A 22,969-nucleotide genomic window follows, 5' to 3' on the forward strand; every position below is an offset into this window, starting at 1 on the left:
TGTGCTTAGCACCACGCCATGAAGGCGTATAGGGGGTGTGGGGGTAACGCCCCACAGTTTCTTGATCCGGTTGTAAGTGGGGGTGATGTGATCAGCATCACGCCCCTGACGGACTTTACCCACCAGGGATCCCCCCAGGTACCCATGTTATTCGACGCTAGGTGGGCGCCGGGGCCGCTTCCAAACTTAGAAAATTTTCCGGATTTGAACCGGCCGGGGATCGAACCCGGGACCTTTAGCATGGTAGTCCGACGCGTTACCGACTTTTTCTTTTAAACAAACTTTTATTTTATCAGCATTATGCAAAATAGATCTTCTTTCTTACATAAATTCTGTTAAAAGTAATGTATAGAATTTTTAACATATTAAATAATATAGTAAGATTCCCATTTTTTCTATCTGATACAAGATTTTTGGCATAAACATGCAGTTGTACCTATAATACAAATATACAATTCTTCATATATTAAATACCTGTTTACACTTTCACACCACAAGTATAAAATTATTGTTGTCTAAACAACACTTAGGTAGTTTTCAAATTACTCATACATTTTTCGATATTGTAACATTTTCCATCTACGGTAGTTGTTTTTAAATACTGTGTGAACAAAATGTTATTGCTCTCATACTTTTTACAAAATACATAATATATTGTATTAGCTATTAACAAAATTACTGCATTGTTTATCTTTTCTGGAAAATATTGGAAATCTGGTCTTGTACACATCGACGGTTGAAAGTACTGGGGTGCTGTTCGACATATGTGTCCTAGATATGTCGTTAGAGATTTTAATTTTCCCTGTACTCCATTACATGCTACTATTCTATGTTCAGTAGTGTCTATCTCTGCACATATGTGGCATTTATTAGTTGTCTGTCTCTTGATATTATGTAAGCGTTCGTTAGTTGGTATATACGCATGTATTACATTGTACGAAACACTATACACTGATGTATCCAGAAATTTCTTATTTAAATTTTTACAAATATTTTGCCATCTTTTATTGGTAAAATATTTTTCAATGCGGTGAGTCGGTATCTGCAACTGTTTGTGAAACAGAGTATATAAGTATTGAGAAAGTTTTACGTCTTCACCTTTTGGCGGAAGCACCACATAACTAAATTCTTGCATCAAACTTCGGAGTTATAACGGTCCTTTTTTCAATCTACGTAGATCTGGCGGATTTTGGGGTGGAAATTCCTCCGTCCATAACTGTATCCATAATGATGTAATGGAATCTTCAATGCCATACAGTGTGTAGGATCTTGCCAGGAATAAGGATTTGCCTTTGATCTCAATAAATTTGAGCTCCAATCCTCCTTTTAGTTTCATTTGCCATAGATTGGATAGTTATATTCGAAAAAAAATTCCATACCACATGAACCAACCAATTGCTGAATTCATTATTCTGAGGTATTTTTTATTGATTGTGATCACTTGGGCCGTATAGTTTAATTTACTTAACATATATTTTTGTAAAAAACATACCCGTTGTATCATATTCAACTGTTTGCTGCGCATTTGATAACATTGTATGCGAAGTCTCTCGTTATCTTTTGCCAATTGGATTCTAACATTTGTTCCTCGTCCTTGTGAAAAATTATTCCTAATATTTTAATTTCCTGTATAGATGGTATCCCTATATCTGGATATTTTTGAGCCCCTGTGCCAAATTTTAGCGCCTTTGATTTTTCATATTTATTTTGGCCCCACTAGCACGGCAGTATATATGTATCGCTGCCATCATTTTTTGCATTTGCTCGTTTGTGGTGATACAAGCAGATAGATCATCTGCAAAAGCAAACCCTTGGTTTTCTTTAAAGGCGTGTATCTCGTCGGGAGTAGTTTTCCTGGTATATTGCAGCAAAGGATCCAGGGTTAAAGGAAACAAGAGCATACTTAGTGGACATCCTAGCTGAATGGATCTTGCTATATTTATTGGGGACGACAGGAATACATTGACCATTATCCTAGATGTTGCCTGTTGATAGAAACCTTTCAAAATATACGTACAAATAAATTTATCACTGAATCCATATGCCTTTAGCACCTCAAAAAGGTAGTCATAGGACACCAAATGAAACGCTTTTTTTAAATCAGTTTCTGAACCATACAATAGGATATCAGATCGCGAATCCCTCCAACTGCACTGAATATGTTATGCTTTTTGCCAATACATGTTTGTTTCTCGCTGAATATCCGTGGTAAAATTAACTTTAACCTATTTGCTAAGTTCTTTGCCATTAATTTATAGTCACAATTAGTAATATTATTGGTCTGTAGTCGTCTACTTGTTTTGCGTGTGTTTTTTTTTCGGTATCAATATGATGATGCCTTCTTTTGTAAAACTTTTCCATTTTTAAAGGCATCTTGCATGATTTTGATTAGTTCATGTTTTAGAATCTCAAAAAACTGCAAATAAAACTTGTAACCAATACCATCATTTTCTGGTGCTCCTTTAAGGTTGCATGCTCGTAACGCTTCATATACTTCTTCTATTGTTACTTCAGTATCTACAAGTTGTCTATCCTCTACTTGCAAACCATTATTTAGCGATTTCAGTATTATCTCTTTTGCTTTTGATTCCCCCTCCCCAGTCTGATAAAGCACCCCATAATAGTCATAAAATGTTTGCATGATTCCTTGCTGACTCACATGCGATTCTCCACCTGAATCCACAAGATTGTTGATCAAGAGTGTTTTTTGTTGTTTTTGCAACTGTACAAAGTGATACATCGAAGTCCTTTCATCTTGAATTAAATTCTTGGAATTGTTTCTTATTGTTATGTCTTCCATTTTTTGCCTCTGGAGTGCTAAGAATTTGGCTATATACTGCTGTATGGCTTGGTAAGTGTTGGTGATATCTCTCCCTTGAGATGCCTCGTGTAAACACTGTTAATAAAAGTTAATTAATCTGTTTCTGCCCTTGCCTTTTCTTTTCCATACCAGCAGAAAAAAGTTTTTAATTTTGGTTTTACATATCGAACCCACCAGTCATTATGATTACTGTAATGCTTTTGTTGCTTAAACCGTTCGACCCGTTTTTGTGCAAATATTTAATTGATATGTGGAAGCTCTAATAACTGTATATTTAGCTTCCAATATGAAGGACCCCTGACTGGTTTTGTTTCTTCCATGTTTATTGGCATTTTTATTGCCAGATGATCAGTAAAGGGCGCTGGCCATGCTTTGATGGATGTTATATTTTTTATTTGATCTGTATTTGTATATAACTTATCGATTCTCGATCCAGATTTATTATTATAATATGTAAATATTATATCCTGTCTCTTCTGTAACCGAATATCTTTCAAATGCAATTCTTCAATTAATGTTGCAAGAGCTGGACTCTTTTGATAAGCTCCTAAACAATAGCTGGGAGTCAATACCTGATTAAAATCTCCACCAAGTATTATTTTAGATTCATTTCACGATAGCAAATTTTATATGACCTGATTATAAAATTGTTCACGTAACTGTCTATTTTGATTGTCTGATGGGGCATAAATATTTAAAAATGTATAGTTGGTACTTTGAAAGCTAATGCCTCTCCCATCTACTAACTTTTTTACATTATTAATGGTTAGGCCGTTTCTTACAAGTGTTGTTGTCTCACGGCCATTGATACCAGTATTAACTATGGCTTCCTAACCATTTATTGATGGAAAGTCACACATACAAACTTTCTGCAAAAAACAATACTTTTATGGACTGTACCCGTACAAATTCTCTGACATTTTACATTTTAAAGGCGAAAAGATTCCATGAATATTAATAGTACATATTCTAGTGGTACATACCATTAATAAATGAATAATGTAGCACACAGTTAAGAGTACTTTCCGATCGTTATTCATAACTTTGAAAAAAAATTATACAAACAAAAAATGTGATATCAAATTAAATTTCCCTTTTTAGGATTTACTTCTTCTGTTCATCACTCTATTCATACTTCCCACCTCTCTCACTGATCTTTTTCCTACTGTGTTCTCGCTACTTTTCGAAGTATTTTTCGTCTGTTTTCTTGCTCCCATCTGCTGAGATTTTATCCACTTTGACACTGAAGTGGCTCTTTCGTCACTTTCTTCTTCTGTATTCAATTCACTTTCCAGCTCACAGTCTTTCGAAGGACCCTTGTCCTCCTCTTTTTGGATGTTGTCCATTGCCGCTGGGATAGGAGGAAGATCAACTGAGTTACCTTCGTGCTGCATCTGGGCATCCTCCATTTCTTCACTTCCTTTTTCATCTTGTTTGTCTAGGAGGGAAGTTCCGGGTTGTTTTGTGTCCATCGATAAGATTTTCTGGTTGTTTTCTTCCTTTGTGGTCGCCGTATTTACCGGTGATAACATTTCCACCGGCCGGGTGTTACTTGGCACATTCTTTATCCCCTTATTTTTCTTTAGTTCTTTTATCAACTTTTTGTAGACCTTCCGACTTGTTTTGATTATTTTCTGGTTGGAACTGATTGTTCACGTTCGAGAAACTCCCCTTTTCCACTACTATATCACTATAATTTCTCTCTCGGATTTTATTCACACGAAGCCTTGTTATCTGACGACTATCACATTGCGAGCTATCGTGTCCTTCTTTTCCACACGCTCTGCACGTTCTTGGCTGTCCGTCGTATATCACATGACACTGATGAGATTTTACTGTAATGAACGACGGAATCTTTTTTTTTTTGTTGTTCCATTTTCACTATTCTCACCCCGTTACAAACTTGATATTTAAAGTTATCAGACCACTTTTCTTTGTCTATACATGCCACCTTTCAAAATTCTTTCATTTGTTTTCTATCACACAGTCATCATCTAATTCTAGTGGTAAGTTAAACACTCTTACCTTTTTTCTTTCCCTCTCCGCATCAATCAAAAGCACGTTTACAATTTCACCAGTATCATAACAAAAGTTTGTTTCTGGACCACATTTCTCTAATATTCGCTTCAATATTGCTTCTCTGACACATTTTACGAAAACACATCGAAAATGCGTAGGTATTTGTATTTCCAAGGTCTCATGTACGTGGAGATGAAATTGTCCATGTATAAAGTCATGAATTTCTTTCGCCGACGGCCTCGGTACTCCGAACGGAAAACGTATCTGGATGGTATTTTGTCTAATGATATTCATCTTTTTACTGTTCTAAAGTACTTTTTCAATTCTACTTACTGGCCAGCCAACTGCACAAAACGTCACAACCAAAACACACACGGCACTCCCGCTCGTTGTTTCCTGAAGGCAACTTTTCACTGACCTTCACGGAGCAACTAATTTCCGCGTTTGCTCTCTCTGAAGGAGACATATTCCAACATGGAAAAACTGCTGAAAGCCACAAATTATAACGAATACAATTGGAATATTTGTGGCGACTTTAAAGTTCTAGCCATACTTCTTAGCTTGCAGCTCGGCTACACAAAATACTGCTGCTTTTTATGCGAGTGGGATACCCGTGATAAGGCTTCCCACTACTTTAGAAGAGACTGGCCACTCCGTAAATCTGTGGAGTCAGGAACAAAGAACATTCAATATGTTCTTTTGATAGCTCCCAGCAGGGTTCTACTACCCCCTTTACATATTAAACTAGGTTTAATCAAGATCTTCGTTAAAGGTATGAACCAAGCCAGTGATGCATTCAAGTATATTCTGCATAAATTTATACGAATTAGTGAAACTAAAATCAGGGAGGGAATATTTATTGGCCCTTAGACTCGAGCACTCCTCAATGATTCTGAATTTGACGCACTGTTAGAAGATAAGTAGAAGATTGCATGGACTCTTTCCGAAACATGGCTACCATTTTTTTTTTGGGAAAGGTGCGGACTCAGAATTATAAGGAACTAGTGGAGCACCTAATATCTTCCTACCAAGCCATGGGATGTCATATGTTACTAAAAATACATATGTTACACTCCCACATAAACTTCTTCCCAGGAAATTGGGAAGCAGTCAGTGATGAACATGAGGAACATTTCCACCAAGTTATATCTACAATGGAAAAACGATATCAGGACCACTGGAGCAAGTCTATGCATGCTGATTATTGTTGGACAATCGCCACAGATGTTCCAGAACCAAAATACAAGGGACAGGCAAAGAGGCGCCATTTTTAATATCCATGTAAGTAATGTTTTTATAACTTCCATTTTGTACACGTGTTAATTTCCTATTAACACCACATAAAACGTATTTCTTTCGATTAAACGTAAACTCGAACCAATTCAGCATTTTTGTTATTATTTTCTTATTCAGCACCCTCAATTCCATAAGGAAATGTACTTTTCATTTCCGAAGCATGAAAAAAGTTAAAATTTGTTGTCCAGTGTTATTAGTCATTGTTATGAAGATATAAAACATTTTACCAAGCGTTTTTAGTTGAGCGTAACTACAAAGATTTAAATTTCCATAATTGTAATTGCGACAGTCAGTTAACAAATAACACCCTTAATCCACCATAATGCAATTAGCATTTATTTTATTTTAATGATTATCCCAACGTTAGCATTTTTCACATGTCTCTGCGCATTACCAATATGTTTGACACGCATATCTCTAAGTTGGACTACAGAAGCAGAATGACCGGAAGTATGGGCTTACATACTATTCACCCTGAAACCAGAAAATCAAGTTGAGGTATTGAAACTGATATGGTTGAATGCTCTGCCCAGACTAGAAGGCACCAGTGAAACAGTCTCTTTTTTATCTTCCCAGTTGTATCGTTTGCATGTCGGGCATCACTCGCCCAATTACAAAGCATTTGAGTTCGGCTCTGTGGCGGAATGGTTAGAGTGACTTGCAAAAAACTCGGTGTCCTAGGTTCTCATCCTGGATAGAATTTGGATATGAAGGTGTGTTTGTTCCAACAAACTGTTTCATTATTCATTCTAACCTTCATATTATATGCGAGATTTGCCATAGGAATCCTCAATTTCAGAAAGGCACAGCCATTTGCTACTCTTTTCTTCTGATTAATTTGATTTATTTTATTTCTCCCTTCTGTCTCTTTTGGCCAATCGCGAAGATTAGGATGTAATTGATGCGAAGGCAAAGACAAATACGCTAGGGCAGTGCGGAACACACAAACTGACTGCGAGTCTAGAAGCCAAAGCCCCGTTTGTTGCATGGCAGAGCGGGATTGATAAAATTTGGGCTCGTGGACTATCCCTTGTTTTGGGCAGTATCGACATTATTATTATTATTATTATTATTATTAACAGTTTTGTTATCATGATACTTCACTTCCACTAATTGCATGATCTGTATTAATAACACTTGTAATCTTTAAGATAATTTTCGTTTAAAAACAAAGAAACTTCGACTTGCGAAATGCATTTCACCATACCACACAAATACCGCACACGAACAAAAGGGAAATAAATCAAAACTTCATTACGGTAGCCACACTGGACGCGAACCAAGGAACAAGGATGTTGATTTCAACCGTCAATATCCCTCCACTTTACTTTTAATTGTTGTCATTCAAAACGTTTACATTGGTTTTTAAGGGGAGCAATTCTTTATGTTCGAGCAATAAGATTGTACATATTGTTTCTAAGAACTTTGAAAATAGGGTCATGATGAAGGAACTTATTTAAACCCTAGAAACTCCTTTCTTTTACCTTCATTCATGGAAAAAAAACAAGTGAAAGGATCTAACATGATCTAATTTGCTATTATCACAAAATTAAGAAGATATAATAGTCGAAGGTCTTTGTTATTTCTGGCGCTTCAGGGTCTCATTTTTCTGCGGCTTTAGCATACACCTTAAGTTAGCTTAGCGGCAACCCTCTTCCCTGAGTCCATGGTGTAATACGTGGAAGAGGGTTTGGCATTTAGAAGCTTACAAGAAAGTCATCCCTGTTATCGTCAAATAAGGAACCCTCTCCACTTGTGGGCTGCATTCACCATCCATTCAGTGGAGTGCACATAAATTTAGTAAAGGGATATGAGCATAAGGAAGTTATGAGCAATTCTTACCACTCCTAAAAATGCCATCGTTTCCTATATTTGACGTGTTTTGAAAGGAAATTTGATTAAAAATAAGATTACGCCGCTCTAAAATTCCTTCTACATACGCCACTCTTACATAACTTCCCTGCTGGCATATCATAATCACCCAGTAACAGAAATCGATCCTGTTTATCGAAACACATTAGAAGCTGATGTAGTGGTTAGGATAACAGCCTATTTTGCTAATATTTTCCCACCATTTTATCTATTAATCATCTCCATAACAGTTACGATGAATAAACTCCGAGGCAAAACGTCATATCTCTTGTGAAGATCTTGTGAGGATCGGCGGAACTAAAAGAAGATAGAAGACAAACAACTGGATTTTAGAAACCATCAAGATTTATACTCCCCGAACCCCCTCCATGTGTTCAGTGCTTGAGTGTTTAATGTGTTTAGTGTTTAGTTTTGAGTAAATTTACTAAGCGCGCTGAGGAAGTTAACGCCTGGAGTGATGACATTAAAAATATATAGTAACAATAAATAATAAATAAATAAAGACAGGGTAGGTAGTTTTTTGCCAAGTGTAGTAGGCAGCATCTGTTACAACAAGAAACAATGAATTTGTATACGGTACAAAGAGTTATTGAAAAAAATGTTGATACCAGGTACCTGGGTCTTGATTATATACTAATATTGACTTTATTATATTAATATTGTACGTTAAAACCTCACCTATAAAACACATTCCTATAAACTATATATATATATATAAAATTAAATATAAAAATCCACTGTCGGTTTTATTTAATTTTTTGCTTTTGATGTCATTCCACAACAAGACTTCAACTTCGGATCCATTTTGTATAACCTTACATGGTACCATGTATGTACCCAGGGATCCTTCTGGTTATTTGTTGAGATAATACATTAACCTTAAGAGATCTTGTTAATAATAAGTTGAGATAGGATTATTTGTGTGTAAAGTATTTGTGTCCGACGTAAGAAAGTGAAAAAGAAACCTATACTGTTTGATCGGGTGAGCAGGCTTTTTTGTTGCAGCTTTAAGGGATTAAGGGATTAGCAAACTAGCGATAAGTAGGTCAGTGGTACGAACATGGTTCGAAAGGCGATATCTTCGTCTCAGGACGAAGCAGCCGAAATAGGATGGAATAAAATACTTGAATGCTGTGGCAAATAACTTTGTTATGAGGGGCAATAGAATGCAGTTTTTGTAAAAAGTGGCACCATAAATCTTGCGCGGGATGAGCGAAGAACAATTTAAGAAATTTGAGTTGCATATAGCAGAAATGTTTTCTTGTAAGATATGCTGCACACTGTCATAAAAGGAAATTATCAAGGAAGGAGAAGTAAAAGTGCACAGTGTGTTCAACATATAACTGACGAAAATGAAGAGGGCGTTAGCGTCACGACACTTTTGTTATTTCTGAAGCAGAGTAGAGAAGAGGATAGGTAAGAGCAGTTTAAGTTTAGAGAAGAGGAAAAGCAAGAGCAGAATAATACATATGACATGTAGTATCAGAATGTGGAGGAAAGGAAACAAACCATGCAAGGATGAGCGTCAGGCTGGAAGATAAATTGGATAAGTTAGAAATTAAAGTATCTAAATATGAAGAGTTAAGTAGTTTACATGATCATGAGCATTCTTCTCATGTTATGAATGAAGGACCAAAGACGAGTTTAGGAATCCAAGTAGGGTTTTTTGAAAGTCCAGTGAAGACTCAACACGAAAAGATTAACGTATTAGAAACAATATTGCATAAAATTGATTGAGGATATATTACCATTGAGATGCAGCCAAATAATGAGCTGATAAAAAATGGACATGAAAGTATTCAAAGAGAACCGAAGCAAAAAATGATGTTCTGTTCTCCAATTTGAAAGATGTCTGACTTCAGACAGAACATTTCAGGAAATGATTATGATCAATAAGAGTAAGAAAAATTGAACAAGGCTTAGAAATGGTTTTGTAGAATAACGAAACGAAAGAAATTGAAGAAGGCGAAAAATTTAAAGAATACTGAAGAAGCGTCGGAGAAAGGTAGTGAAAGGTCCAGGAGAGAATCAGATTCTGATACTACTTTTCCGGACGAAAGTAAGAAGAAGATGAAACAGAAAAAAGACGAGAAACCGGAGTTCATTAGTAGATAAGAGGATTTCTAAGTATTGTCTATAATACAAAGGACCATATCTGTGCAAATCGCGATGCACCGCTGGGTCATTTAATTTAGTTGATTGTTGTTGAGGTGAAGTCCTCGAATCTCAACATGTAGAAAACTTAAAATTGTGGAATAGCAGTGCAAAGTAAAGTAAAGTGCTCCCCTGTGCATAGCACCAAGCCATGAAGGCGTATAGGGGTGTGGGGGTAAGGCCCCACACTTTCTTGATCCGGTCGTGAGTGGGTGTGATGTGATCAGCATCACACCCCTGACCGCCTTTACCCCACAGGGTTTCCCCCAGGTACCCATGTTATTCGACGCTGGGTGGGCGCCGGGGCCGCTACCATCGTTAGAAAAGTTCTCGGATTTGAACCGGCCGGGGATCGAACCCGGGACCTTTAGCTTGGTAGTCAGACGCGTTACCAACTGAGCCACCGCGGCCACCGCGGAATAGCAGTGCACACAAAATAAACTTTTATAGTAAGATTAAAAATCGATAAATTTGAAATACCTATGTAAACATTAAAAGTAGTGATGTAATTTTATATGTGCGAAGAGAAATGAGTTTAAACTGGTTTAAACAATGTTCATATTTTAAGGTTTAGAACTTAGTGTTTTTATGTAATAGTAATCTACAGCTATAATTGAATGAGTATCATCTGGATACTAAAGCACAGCTGTTTTTGTTTTTATAAGTAAAAATATTAGTGTATGTACTGAAGGAGTAAATAAATAAGATAAACACTTCTGTATCTCTAAAGATGTTTGTTTTAATTTTATAACTCTTTCTGAATATCAATCATTTATAACATTTAGTAACTGTAGTGATAACAATAATAATGGTAAAAAAATTGTATGTACGAGGCTCGTCTAATAATTGAAGGAGTCGTTTGAATTGTAATAGTTATTATCTTTCATAAAAGTCCAGGTGCAAGCCGCGCGTTGATTCCAGTGAGATCCGCGTCGATACATGAACTCAGTTTTTGCACTTGGGTTTGAAAATTTAGTAAACCATTTGAAACAAGTCTGAATGAAACTAAATAGAATACTGTTGAGACTACAATCGTGAAGTTTAGTGTCATTACGGTGCGATTGGAAGTTTTACTGAAAAGGAATCCAATTTACTGCTAACTGTTAAGGAGCGAAGTTGTGTTCATTTGAACAGAAAAGTGTTTCTATCCCGAGCTGTGAAAGTACTAAAGATCAGTACAAGTTATCTGTTAGAAAATGTACATATCTCTATGGAAGAGAGATAGGATTGGTGGAACTAAAGGAAGATAGAAGACATACAACTGGATTTTAGTCAACATCAAGATTTATACTCTCCAACCCCCTCCATGTGTTTAGTTATTCAGTGTGTTCATTGATTTGTGTGTTTAGTTTTTAGTAAATTTACTAAGCGCGCTGAGGAAGTTAACGCCTGGAGTGATGACATTAAAAATGTATAGTAACTATAAAATAATAAAGAAATAAATAAAGGGTAGGTAATTTCTTGCCAAGTGTAGTAGGCAAGAAAAAATGAATTTGTGTACGGTAGAAAGAGTTATTGAAAAAAATGTTATAGTATCTCAACAAATCTATATTGGAAGCTGGCCGCTCAACGTATTCCGGAAAACGGTTATAAACCGTTGACGCCAGGTACCTGGGCCTTGATAATTTACTAATACTGTCTTTATTATATAAATATTGTTCGTTAAAACCTCACCTATAAAACACAGTTCTATAAACTATATATATATATAATTATATATACAAATCCACTGTCAGTTTTAATTAATTTTTTGCTTTTGACGTCGGTTCACAACAAAACTTCAACTTCGAATCCATTTTGCATACCCTTAAACTGTGATCGCACTAACTTGATTTCTAAGTCTACTTTATGCAATGATGGGCTAATCAGGACTGACCTACAGTTAAAAGTGGCATCTAAACAACTGCGTGCCCCTCCAGGGTATTGAACCAGTATCTTCTTGATCACATGCCGCTACATACCACGAATCCATTGGGAGGGCCCTATATGTTACGCCCTAACCATTCGACTGCTTCGAATCTCAAACCACGACATGACGAAAACAAAAATAATGTATCATGCTCAGTCACAGTAACATTTGTAGTACACAATTACCAGTAAGTATTTTGAACAAGTCAAAGAAAAGTTTTCCAATTCCGTAACACCCTCTTTGAGCCCTGAAAGACTGGCCAAACATTCCTCTTGTAGCATTTTTACTGTCCATTTCGTCCGCAGTCAACCATCGGGCACAGGTCATATTGTACTGTATTTGACATGATTAACTCAATATAGTTTGATGAAAAGAAAAGAAGGGGCAATTCATATCGCTTTTTTGCAGGAAGGGAGAGAGACAAGTGGACAGGTTTTTAATCCACTTCGCTTCTTGGATATTGAATGCTTTTTCGGCATTACTTCAAAGGCGAAAACGTATCAACAGCAAAGGAAGTTAATCCGTATATTCACAGAAGTATGATTAGACGTCGAAATTCACCTAAGAAAAGTACAGATTATAATTTTGAAGTTAAAACCCGTGTTCTGTATTTTTCTTGCGCGCAAGAAGTTTTCATAAAATTCTCCACATTAAGGTCCATCACAATATGGGGAAATACATTTTAAACCTGACTGTCCAAGTCCCATGAATTTCCGTCGCCTACAGCCGGAGTTATCGTTCCTTGAAGAAATAATCGAAACATCACCTTTCATTTCCTTCAGCCTGCTTTTTTTTCGTTGCCACCGTGTTGACGCAGCTCAGTTGTTGTGTCTAACGAAAACCGTTGGTGTTAAATTCGCCTCGATATAAACAATGACCCTTCATTATTCTGGGCGTTCTCGAACATTGAAAGTCTTAGTCAGTTTGAGTTCAGCGTTTTCGTAGCAAGACCAGTGTAAAATTATTCGCTTATCGTTCATTCATGCGCCACGAAGAACAGTTTGTGAAAAAGATTAAATTCAGCCCTTTCGTGCAATAGTGTGTGTTCTTTTTATTTTAAATGGCACTCTCAAAACCTAGCACCAGTAGTACAGGCACCAAGGGTGCAAAATCGAATCATTAACCTCCAGGAGAGTGACTCGGAAATTAGTGAAATCCGTGACACGGAGACCGAGGAAGACGACTAGAGTGGTGATGGTTCTTCCATCTGTACCTTCGGAATGATTACGAGGGCAGTTGTTCCCCCTCTCCCTCCCAGTTCCTATGTTGTTCCCCCTCCATCCGTTACCCTACTAAGATTCATTCCAGCCAACAGAAGAAGGTGTTTACTCTCCGTCCTAATATCTAAGTGAAAATCCGTTATATTTTGGGTAATATCCCTGAACACTAGAAAGTAATCTATAATGATTGTGCCATTTTCAGCAACGTAAGTGAAATTTCCTCTCTCTCCCCCGTACATTTCCCATTTCGGAGAACCAGGATAAATGCCTCCCCAAGATCCAGCAATTTTCTCCACTCGGTGTTTACCAAAGAGTCATTACTTTGCCTGGTGTTATGAAACCACTCACTGCTGAAGATTTCCCCCTCTTCCAATCCTCGTTTCCTGCAACTATGTCGTCCGCCCCTGTTCTTGCATTAAAATCCCCGTTATAATGATGCTTGCGTCGGGATGCTTGTCTTCCACATCGTGAAAAAATATTGAGAGATTTCCAAAGAAGTTTTCATCCTTGTATTTCGATCCCACTGGTTGGTGCAAGTTGTTGCAACACCGCGCCTTGTGTTGAGACCTCTGCCGTCCGAAAGGTACAAAGTATATACTTGAAGTATGGTCTTAACGGAAGTGACGTCATTTAGTATAGTTCGAAAGCGTCAAGTTCACGAGGAATCGAGACTACAGGGCAGAGCACACGAGGTTGGAGGCTCGATCACGTGACAAATGGACTTGTTCATTTGCTTGAAATCGCGGAGGTAGAAAGCCAGCAAGTTGTTGGTTGCAGTGGAAATGTATGTATTAGAGCATTTAAAAATGTTATGTGATTTCTGTGGTGAGAAACAAGTGTTTAAAACGTGGAAAACCAACATATCCTCTGTAATATCTACTGATCGTATTTGGCGATGCAGTCGAAGTGCGATTCGAAATATCTTTACTTCCAGTCCACAACTTCAAGACCGCACTGCGAGACCATTCTCCAGGTATGCTCGCTTCAAGTACGGTCTTGTACCTTTCGGACACGGCCTTACCTCAGCAAGCGCGTAAGAGGGCCGGCGGAGAGAAAATCTGAGAGATCTGACATCGTTGCTCTCTGCCCTCAATTCACCCCTCCGTTGCACTAGTCCCGCGCTCGCCAAGAAAATGATGTGAAGCGCTTCATGAGCTAAACAGGACCTTAGGCTATCTCTTGTTTTGGGCACTGTAGACATTATTATTATTATTAGTATTATTATTATTATTATTATTAACAATTATGTTATAATCGTACTTGACTTCCACTAATTGCATGCTCTGTACTAATAGCACTTGCATAGTTTAAAATATCGATACATCTGATTACAAATTATTAAATTAACTTAGTTTTCTTTAAAAGCTCCAAGTTCAATATGTATTTCGCCATACAACACTAATACCGAACACGAACTAAAGGAAAACAAAAATCGACACTACATTACGAAAGTCACACTGGACGCAAAATGAGAAACAAGGATGTTGATTTCAAACGTCAATATCCCTCCACATGACTTTTAATTGTTGTCATTCGATATGTGTACATTAGTTTTATAGAGGAACCATTATTTATATTCGAGCATTAAAGTTATACATATTGTTTATATTACGTGACTTTTGAAAGTAGGGTCATGATGTAAGATTTTATTTAATCGCTAGAAACTATTTCCATCTACCATCATTCATGAACAGTGGCGGCGATTTTGTTCCAAAACCGGGAGGGGCAAGGTGCCAAAAGTGGGGGGAGTAAAACACTATTATTAACTTTGTAGACAAGGTATAGAGTAGTGCCGGGGCAAAAGTGGCGAAAAGTGGGGGTCAACTGTCTCCCCTTGCCTCCCCTAATCGCCGCCAATGTTCATGAAATAAGCAAGTAAAAGGATTTGACATGCTTTATTTTACTATTATCACAACATTAAAAAATGTTAAGAATCGAAGGTCTTCTCCACTTCTGCCCCTTCAGCGTCTCCTTTTTGTGCTGCCCTAGGTAGCCTAGTGGCAACCCTGAGTCTAGGATATGGAAGAGAGGTTGACATGAAGGTGCTTACAGGAAAGTCATCCCTTACACCCGCTCCTGTTATCGTTACTTAAGGACAGCACGTAGAGTTCTAACGCGCTGTGCTAACTTGCCGCCACGAAAGTCAGCTGCAACAGAGTCGAATGTACTGAATAGATTCGTTTTTAGGAGACTTAGTTTCTTTCTTCTTTTACTTTCCCTTTAAAATGCTTCACCAGAGCGAGAAGTTGATCATGTCTCCTTCAGTACGGCCGAGATCGAGAAAACGCTATCTATCACTAAACCTGAATACTGTGTGGCCATTTACTTCATTAAATTATTAATTATAAAATGCAATCAAATACACGGCTATATATTGTCAGGTTTAGAAACGGACAGAGTATTTATATTTTACTTTGCCATTTTAAAACTGATGTTTACTACATTGGAACTGATATTTTCGTAAACATCGTAGAAGGTAAATGTATGTAGTTTCCAGGCATTATTTAACATAAAGGAAAGAAATCGATACGTTAAACTCGAGATTTTTAATTTCACCAAAGGTTCCTGGTGGGGACCATTACTAAAGGTATATTTCATTGTTCTCTCTTTTGCCTTGTATAAACGAAAATGCATTGTACGCATATATATCAATGCTAATATCCCTGCGTTGTTTTTTTACATGTTTACTTTGAATGCACACATGTAAACAGAAGTATCGATTTGGACAAAACGAAACGACTTTTGGGCGCGGCCTTGCCAGCTGGAATTGGAATACTGTGACCAAGGATTATAGAGTATTATAGGAAGAGCATTCCTAGACACTGCGTCTCCCATTGGCCAGGAGCCGCTACGAGCTCTCATGTGACCAAGAAGTCTGTCAAGCCTGTGTGAGTCTCGGATAGCGAGGCAAACTTGCGGAAAATATCTTCAGATTTAATTGTCCATATCTTGGTTCTATCAACCATTTGCAGTAGGATATTAGGCAAAAAGCAAGGAATATGACCTAGGCAATAATATGAAGAAGTTTACGCCACGGGAAGTTCAGTCTAAAGTACCCAGGCAGCTAACAACAGATTCACACCATTTAATTTTTGTCCTTCTTTAGCTTCTTTCAACTTCCTAACAGCATATTCTAAGGCAAAATTAAAGAACAATGGAGATAATGCATCTCCTTGTTTTAACCCATCATGAATTGTAAATTTGTCAGACACATTAATACCCACACGAATTTTACTTTCTGTTTCACTGGTGCATACTTTTATCATACTACCAAGCTTCTTTAGGTATTCCAAACTTTACTAATATATTATAAAATTTCTTTCTTTTGACCGAATCAAATGCTTTTTTTTAAATCAATGAATATTTGATTGACATTTTGATTATATTACCAATTTTTTCAAGTGTCTGTCTGATGTGAAAAAATTGACCTGTAGTTGATCTGTTACGTTTAAATCCACATTGATAATCACCTATAAATTCATTAGCATATGGGGTTAGTCTTGTTAAAATAATGTTAGATAATATTTTATATGTTGTTGAGAGTAGAGAAATTCCACGGTAATTACTGCAGTTCTTTTTATCACCTTTTTTAAACACAGGAACAATTATGGATTCTTTCCACTGTTGAGAGATTTCTTCATTATTCTATATTAAACAAATGAATTTATGAATTTTTTGACATAGTAAGGAATTTCCACCATATTTCAATAATTCAGCTGGTATTAAATCAATGCGAGGTGCTTTGTTATTCCTTAGCATTTTAATAGCATCTTTAACTTCAGTCAAGTTAGGTTATGGAAGTAAAGGTTCTGCTGTGTGGACTTCATTTACTTCTGATTTATCTCCTACATGAACATTTAAGAGGTCATTAAAGTAGTTCTTCCATCTATTTAGAATATCGCTTGGGTCAGCTAGAAAATCACCGTCTTTATCTTTTATCAGGTTTACGATAACGATTTCTAAGTTAATTTATACCTTTATATAAATCTCTGATATTTTTATTTTCTATTATAATTGCTTAGATTTGTATCATCAGAGTTATTTAACCACATAAGTCTAGTCTGATTTCTTACTTCAATTAGATTATGACATTCATTATCAAACCATGGCTTACTTTTTTCTTGGTTTATGATATCCTATACTTTTTTAGCTGCTGATTCTATTGCATTACGTAAGTGCTCCCAATTCTTATTTACGCCTGTTTCATTTATATTTTCATCATCATTTAAATCCTCTAAACATCAAATCAATTTGACAGTTTAATTTGGTAATTTTTCTTAATTCTTTCATCAGCAAAAGTAGTGTATATTAGCCGTTTCAAAATAATACTTGGTACGAGCTCTTTTTTTTTTATGTATTTAACCTCAGTGGTAGCATAATTTGACGATTTTTTTTGTTGATTTTATAGCTTTTGACGACTTTTCAGTGCAATTTTCACCACATCTAATTTTTTTCCCACTCATACTTGGTACGAATGCCACGATCTTACGTGATATAACTTAACCTATTCATTTTATTACGTGCTAAACTACACGAGAGCCTCTACGTGCTTTGACCTACTTTAGAGTAGGACCATAAAGCTAGTTCTGCAACCGAAAGTGAGGCTCGAAGTGAGGCTCGGTGAGGCTCGACTTAATGGTTTGCTCTTGTAAGGCATAAGCCTCATTTTCTCGCAGTGTTGCCAACACCTTACTCGAAATAAAATCACCAAGGATTTTTTCTTGGTCTAACCTATGTTATTGAACTGCGTCGTCACGTCCAAACCCGCATGACTTCCGGACACTATTGGTTCTATTCATACTTTTTCTTACGTATAGGTGTACATGATGAATCCCCAAACAGATTTTTCCTAAGTCTTACCGTTTCCAATATAATCCCACTTCCGGTCGCCATTTTGGATTTCTGAGCATAGATTCTATTCATACTTTTTCTCACTTATAGGTGTACATGATGAATCTGCAAACAGATTTTTTCTAAGTCTTACCGTTTCCAAGATAACCCCACTTCCGGTCGCCATTTTGGATTTCCGATCATAGGTTCTATTCATACTTTTTCTCACGTATAGGCGTACGTGGTGAATCCGCAAACAGATTTTTCCTAAGTCTTACCGTTTCCAAGATAACCCCACTTCCGGTCACCATTTTGGATTTCCGAGCAAAGTTTCTATTCATATTTTACTCACGTATAGGTGTACATGATGAATCAGCAAACAGATTTTTCCCAAGTCATGAATTGGAGGGTTCTATGACCCTGTTTGTCAAAAATTCGAGATATTTGCAATTTAAGATTTTTTTAATACTGTGGACTTGGAAAATTTTCGATTGTTGAAAAATTGGTTCCATGACGACCTATGTTTATTTTGGTATGGGAGGACAGAGGACATCGAGACTCGACCGACACACTAAACCCGACCTCTCTACGCGTACTCTACGTCACCAAAAAAAAAATCGACAAGGGGAGATTTTTCGATAACTCTCACTGTTTCCAAGGTACTTAGGTTTTTGATAGACGACAACGACGGAGTCATCAATGAGTAAACATCTGAACTCGGTGAACAAGTCAATTTTTTTTCAGTACGTCAACATTTTTTTTCTCTTATTTCTCTTATTTCTTAGTGAATGGGCTAGGTGACTTGCAACGACGAAGGCCTTCTAGCAATACGAACTTAGCTTAAGCCGGCGTAATTCGCTAAAATATCTCGAAATTGGTATGAGTCAAACGCTGAAACAGACAACATTATTACACAACTCATTGCACTGACTGAGGCGCGAACTTTTTTTTTCTAACCTGACATGATATATAAATAAAATACTATTACTAACAAGGAGATAAACGGATTAACTTTTGCAGGCAACCAAATCTTATGAAATATTGATAAAAGATATTAACAAATGAAAATTATATTAAAGAGGAAATAAAATAAAAAGTAGGCTTAATTCAGGAAATGCATCTTACTTCTCTCTAAGAAATTAAAAGTTAAAATATACAAAAAAGTAATTCTGCCTGTAGTATTACATGGATGTGAAAGGTGAAAAGTGGAAGCGGCGTCAAACGCTACAACACGTTACCCAAAGAATTCGTTTGGGTGGACGACGTGAGGAAACTCATCGACCGATTGTTAGTGATAGCCGGTGAAGAGAATGCAGGCAATCGTAATTTTTACAACGGGAAGGTTGGCATCGTGGACATGATCAGCACCAAACTTTCCAACTTCATCGTGAACGACGACAAGGGCATAGGTTACTTGATCAAAATTATCAACACGCTTCCTCCGAGATTCTGAAAGGTGGCCGAAGGAAAGGGAAAAATATTTGGACCTAAAAGGGATGAGAAAATAGGTTAGTGGAGAAGGTTACATAATTTAGAATTACATAATTTATATTTATGTCCAGATATTATTAGAACAATTAAATAAAGAAGACTTAAGTGGACAGACTATGTGGTACAAAACCCGAATGGGAGAAGAAAGAGGAGTTTACAGGATTTTTGTTGGGAGACCTGATGGTAAGAGGAGTCCTAGACGAAGATGGAAGGACAATATTGAGATGGATTTAAAGGAAATCGCTAGGGATGGTTAAGAATATATAGATGGAAAGATGGAAGGCTTGTGTTGCTGCAGCTACGAACCTTTGGGTTTAAGAAGACTAGAGAGTTAGTTAGTTAGTTAGTTATGAAATCACATGGCATTATAAAAAAATTACAATCTCTGGTATAAAATGAATTAAAAAAATAAAACTTATTTCTACTTAAATAAGAATTGGGAGTACGTACATAATAGTATAGAATCAACAGTTAAAATAAAGTATAAACCAAGAAAAAGTAAGCAACGGTTCACATAACCTAATAGAAATAGACTTAGGTGGTTAAAGAACAGCATGTTTAGAATTAACAAAAAAAGAGAGATTACTTGAAAAGTAAAATCGACGCAATTGAAATAAAAGTATCAGAACTGCAAATAAATTTAGAAAGGCGTAGCAACCTAAAGTAAACTTGATGAAAAATGGCTGACTATTTTAAATAGATGGAAGAATTGTTTTTAATGACTTTTTAAATGTTCATGTAGGAGATAAATGAGAAATAAATTAAGCAGAACCTATAGTTCCAGAAACTAACTTGATTGAAGTTAAAGATGCTAAAAAGATAAATTATTCGAATTCGGAATACTTAAGAATCTTGTTAATATGTCTGAGAAATATACAATTTATGAAAAGTTATAAAACAAAGATGCATCATATTTATTGCTTTTTAATTTTTGCCTTAGAATCTGTAAAGATTGTAATAGAATATATATCAATTTTGCTCAGGATAAGTACAAATTGAACTGTAACCACAAATTTTCAGAATCAAGAGGGCTAGAGAATTAATTAATTAATTAATATTCAATGTAATAAAAGTAGTAACATAGTATTCTTATTGAGAAGAGAATTTCTACAAAACTTATTTTCCTCGTACGTTTACTAATAGCAGTCACATTTGACATATTTGACTAATCGCGAATCAACGTACGGAATCTGTTGGAAGCAGTTTGAAGACTGAAATGGCTATGGAAGGACACTTATTATAATGTTAATATTTTAGTATAATGTTTTGGGAATTGCTTCTCGATAATGTTTTGTATTTAATTTAATCTGTTGTTAGATAAGATACATAATTATTATAATTTAAGGATGGAAAATATGAACAGCGAATGAATGATACGTTTAACTAATCGTGAAGATGAGTATCACAGTACGTTTTATCGTTTCTTATATAAACGTTGAAACGTTTAAGATCGTTTACCGAACTTCAAACTGCTTCCAACAGCTTCCGTACGTTGATTCGCGATTAGTCAAATATGTCAAATGTGACTGCTATTAGTAAACGTACGAGGAAAATAAGTTTTGTAGAAATTCTCTTCACAATAAGAATACTATATTACTACTTTTATTACATTGAATATTAATTAATTAATTAATTCTCTAGCCCTCTTGATTCTGAAAATTTGTGGTTACAGTTCAATTTGTACTTATCCTGAGCAAAATAGATATATATTCTATTACAATCTTTACAGATCCTAAGGCAAAAATTAAAAAGCAATAAATATGATGCATCTTTGATTTATAACTTTTCATAAATTGTATATTTGTCAGACATATTAACAAGATTCTTAGGTATTCCAAATTCGAATAATTTATCTTTTTAGCATCTTTAACTTCAATCAAGTTAGTTTCTGGAACTATAGGTTCTGCTTAATTTATTTCTCATTTATCTCCTACATGAACATTTAAAAAGTCATTAAAAACAATTCTTCCATCTATTTAAAATAGTCAGCCATTTTTCATCAAGTTTACTTTAGGTTGCTACGCCTTTCTAAATTTATTTGCAGTTCTGATACTTTTATTTCAATTGCGTCGATTTTACTTTTCAAGTAATCTCTCTTTTTTGTTAATTCTAAACATGCTGTTCTTTAACCACCTAAGTCTATTTCTATTAGGTTATGTGAACCGTTGCTTACTTTTTCTTGGTTTATACTTTATTTTAACTGTTGATTCTATACTATTATGTACGTACTCCCAATTCTTATTTAAGTAGAAATAAGTTTTATTTTTTTAATTCATTTTATACCAGAGATTGTAATTTTTTTATAATGCCATGTGATTTCATAACTAACTAACTAACTAACTCTCTAGTCTTCTTAAACCCAAAGGTTCGTAGCTGCAGCAACACAAGCCTTCCATCTTTCCATCTATATATTCTTAACCATCCCTAGCGATTTCCTTTAAATCCATCTCAATATTGTCCTTCCATCTTCGTCTAGGTCTCCTCTTACCATCAGGTCTCCCAACAAAAATCCTGTAAACTCCTCTTTCTTCTCCCATTCGGGTTTTGTACCACATAGTCTGTCCACTTAAGTCTTCTTTATTTAATTGTTCTAATAATATCTGGACATAAATATAAATTATGTAATTCTAAATTATGTAACCTTCTCCACTAACCTATTTTCTCATCCCTTTTAGGTCCAAATATTTTTCCCTTTCCTTCGGCCACCTTTCAGAATCATGGAGGAAGCGTGTTGATAATTTTGATCAAGTAACCTATGCCCTTGTCGTCGTTCACGATGAAGTTGGAAAGTTTGGTGCTGATCATGTCCACGATGCCAACCTTCTCGTTGTAAAAATTACGATTGCCTGCATTCTCTTCACCGGCTATCACTAACAATCGGTCGATGAGTTTCCTCACGTCGTCCACCCAAACGAATTCTTTGGGTAACGTGTTGTAGCGTTTGACGCCGCTTCCACTTTTCACCTTTCACATCCATGTAATACTACAGGCAGAATTACTTTTTTGTATATTTTAACTTTTAATTTCTTAGAGAGAAGTAAGATGCATTTCCTGAATTAAGCCTACTTTTTATTTTATTTCCTCTTTAATATAATTTTCATTTGTTAATATATTTTATCAATATTTCATAAGATTTGGTTGCCTGCAAAAGTTAATCCGTTTATCTCCTTGTTAGTAATAGTATTTTATTTATATATCATGTCAGGTTAGAAAAAAAAAGTTCGCGCCTCAGTCAGTGCAATGAGTTGTGTAATAATGTTGTCTGTTTCAGCGTTTGACTCATACCAATTTCGAGATATTTTAGCGAATTACGCCGGCTTAAGCTAAGTTCGTATTGCTAGAAGGCCTTCGTCGTTG

Source organism: Lepisma saccharinum, chromosome 9 (assembly GCF_977018435.1).
Source record: "Lepisma saccharinum chromosome 9, izLepSacc3.1, whole genome shotgun sequence".
In the NCBI taxonomy this organism is placed as follows: Eukaryota; Metazoa; Arthropoda; class Insecta; order Zygentoma; family Lepismatidae; genus Lepisma; species Lepisma saccharinum.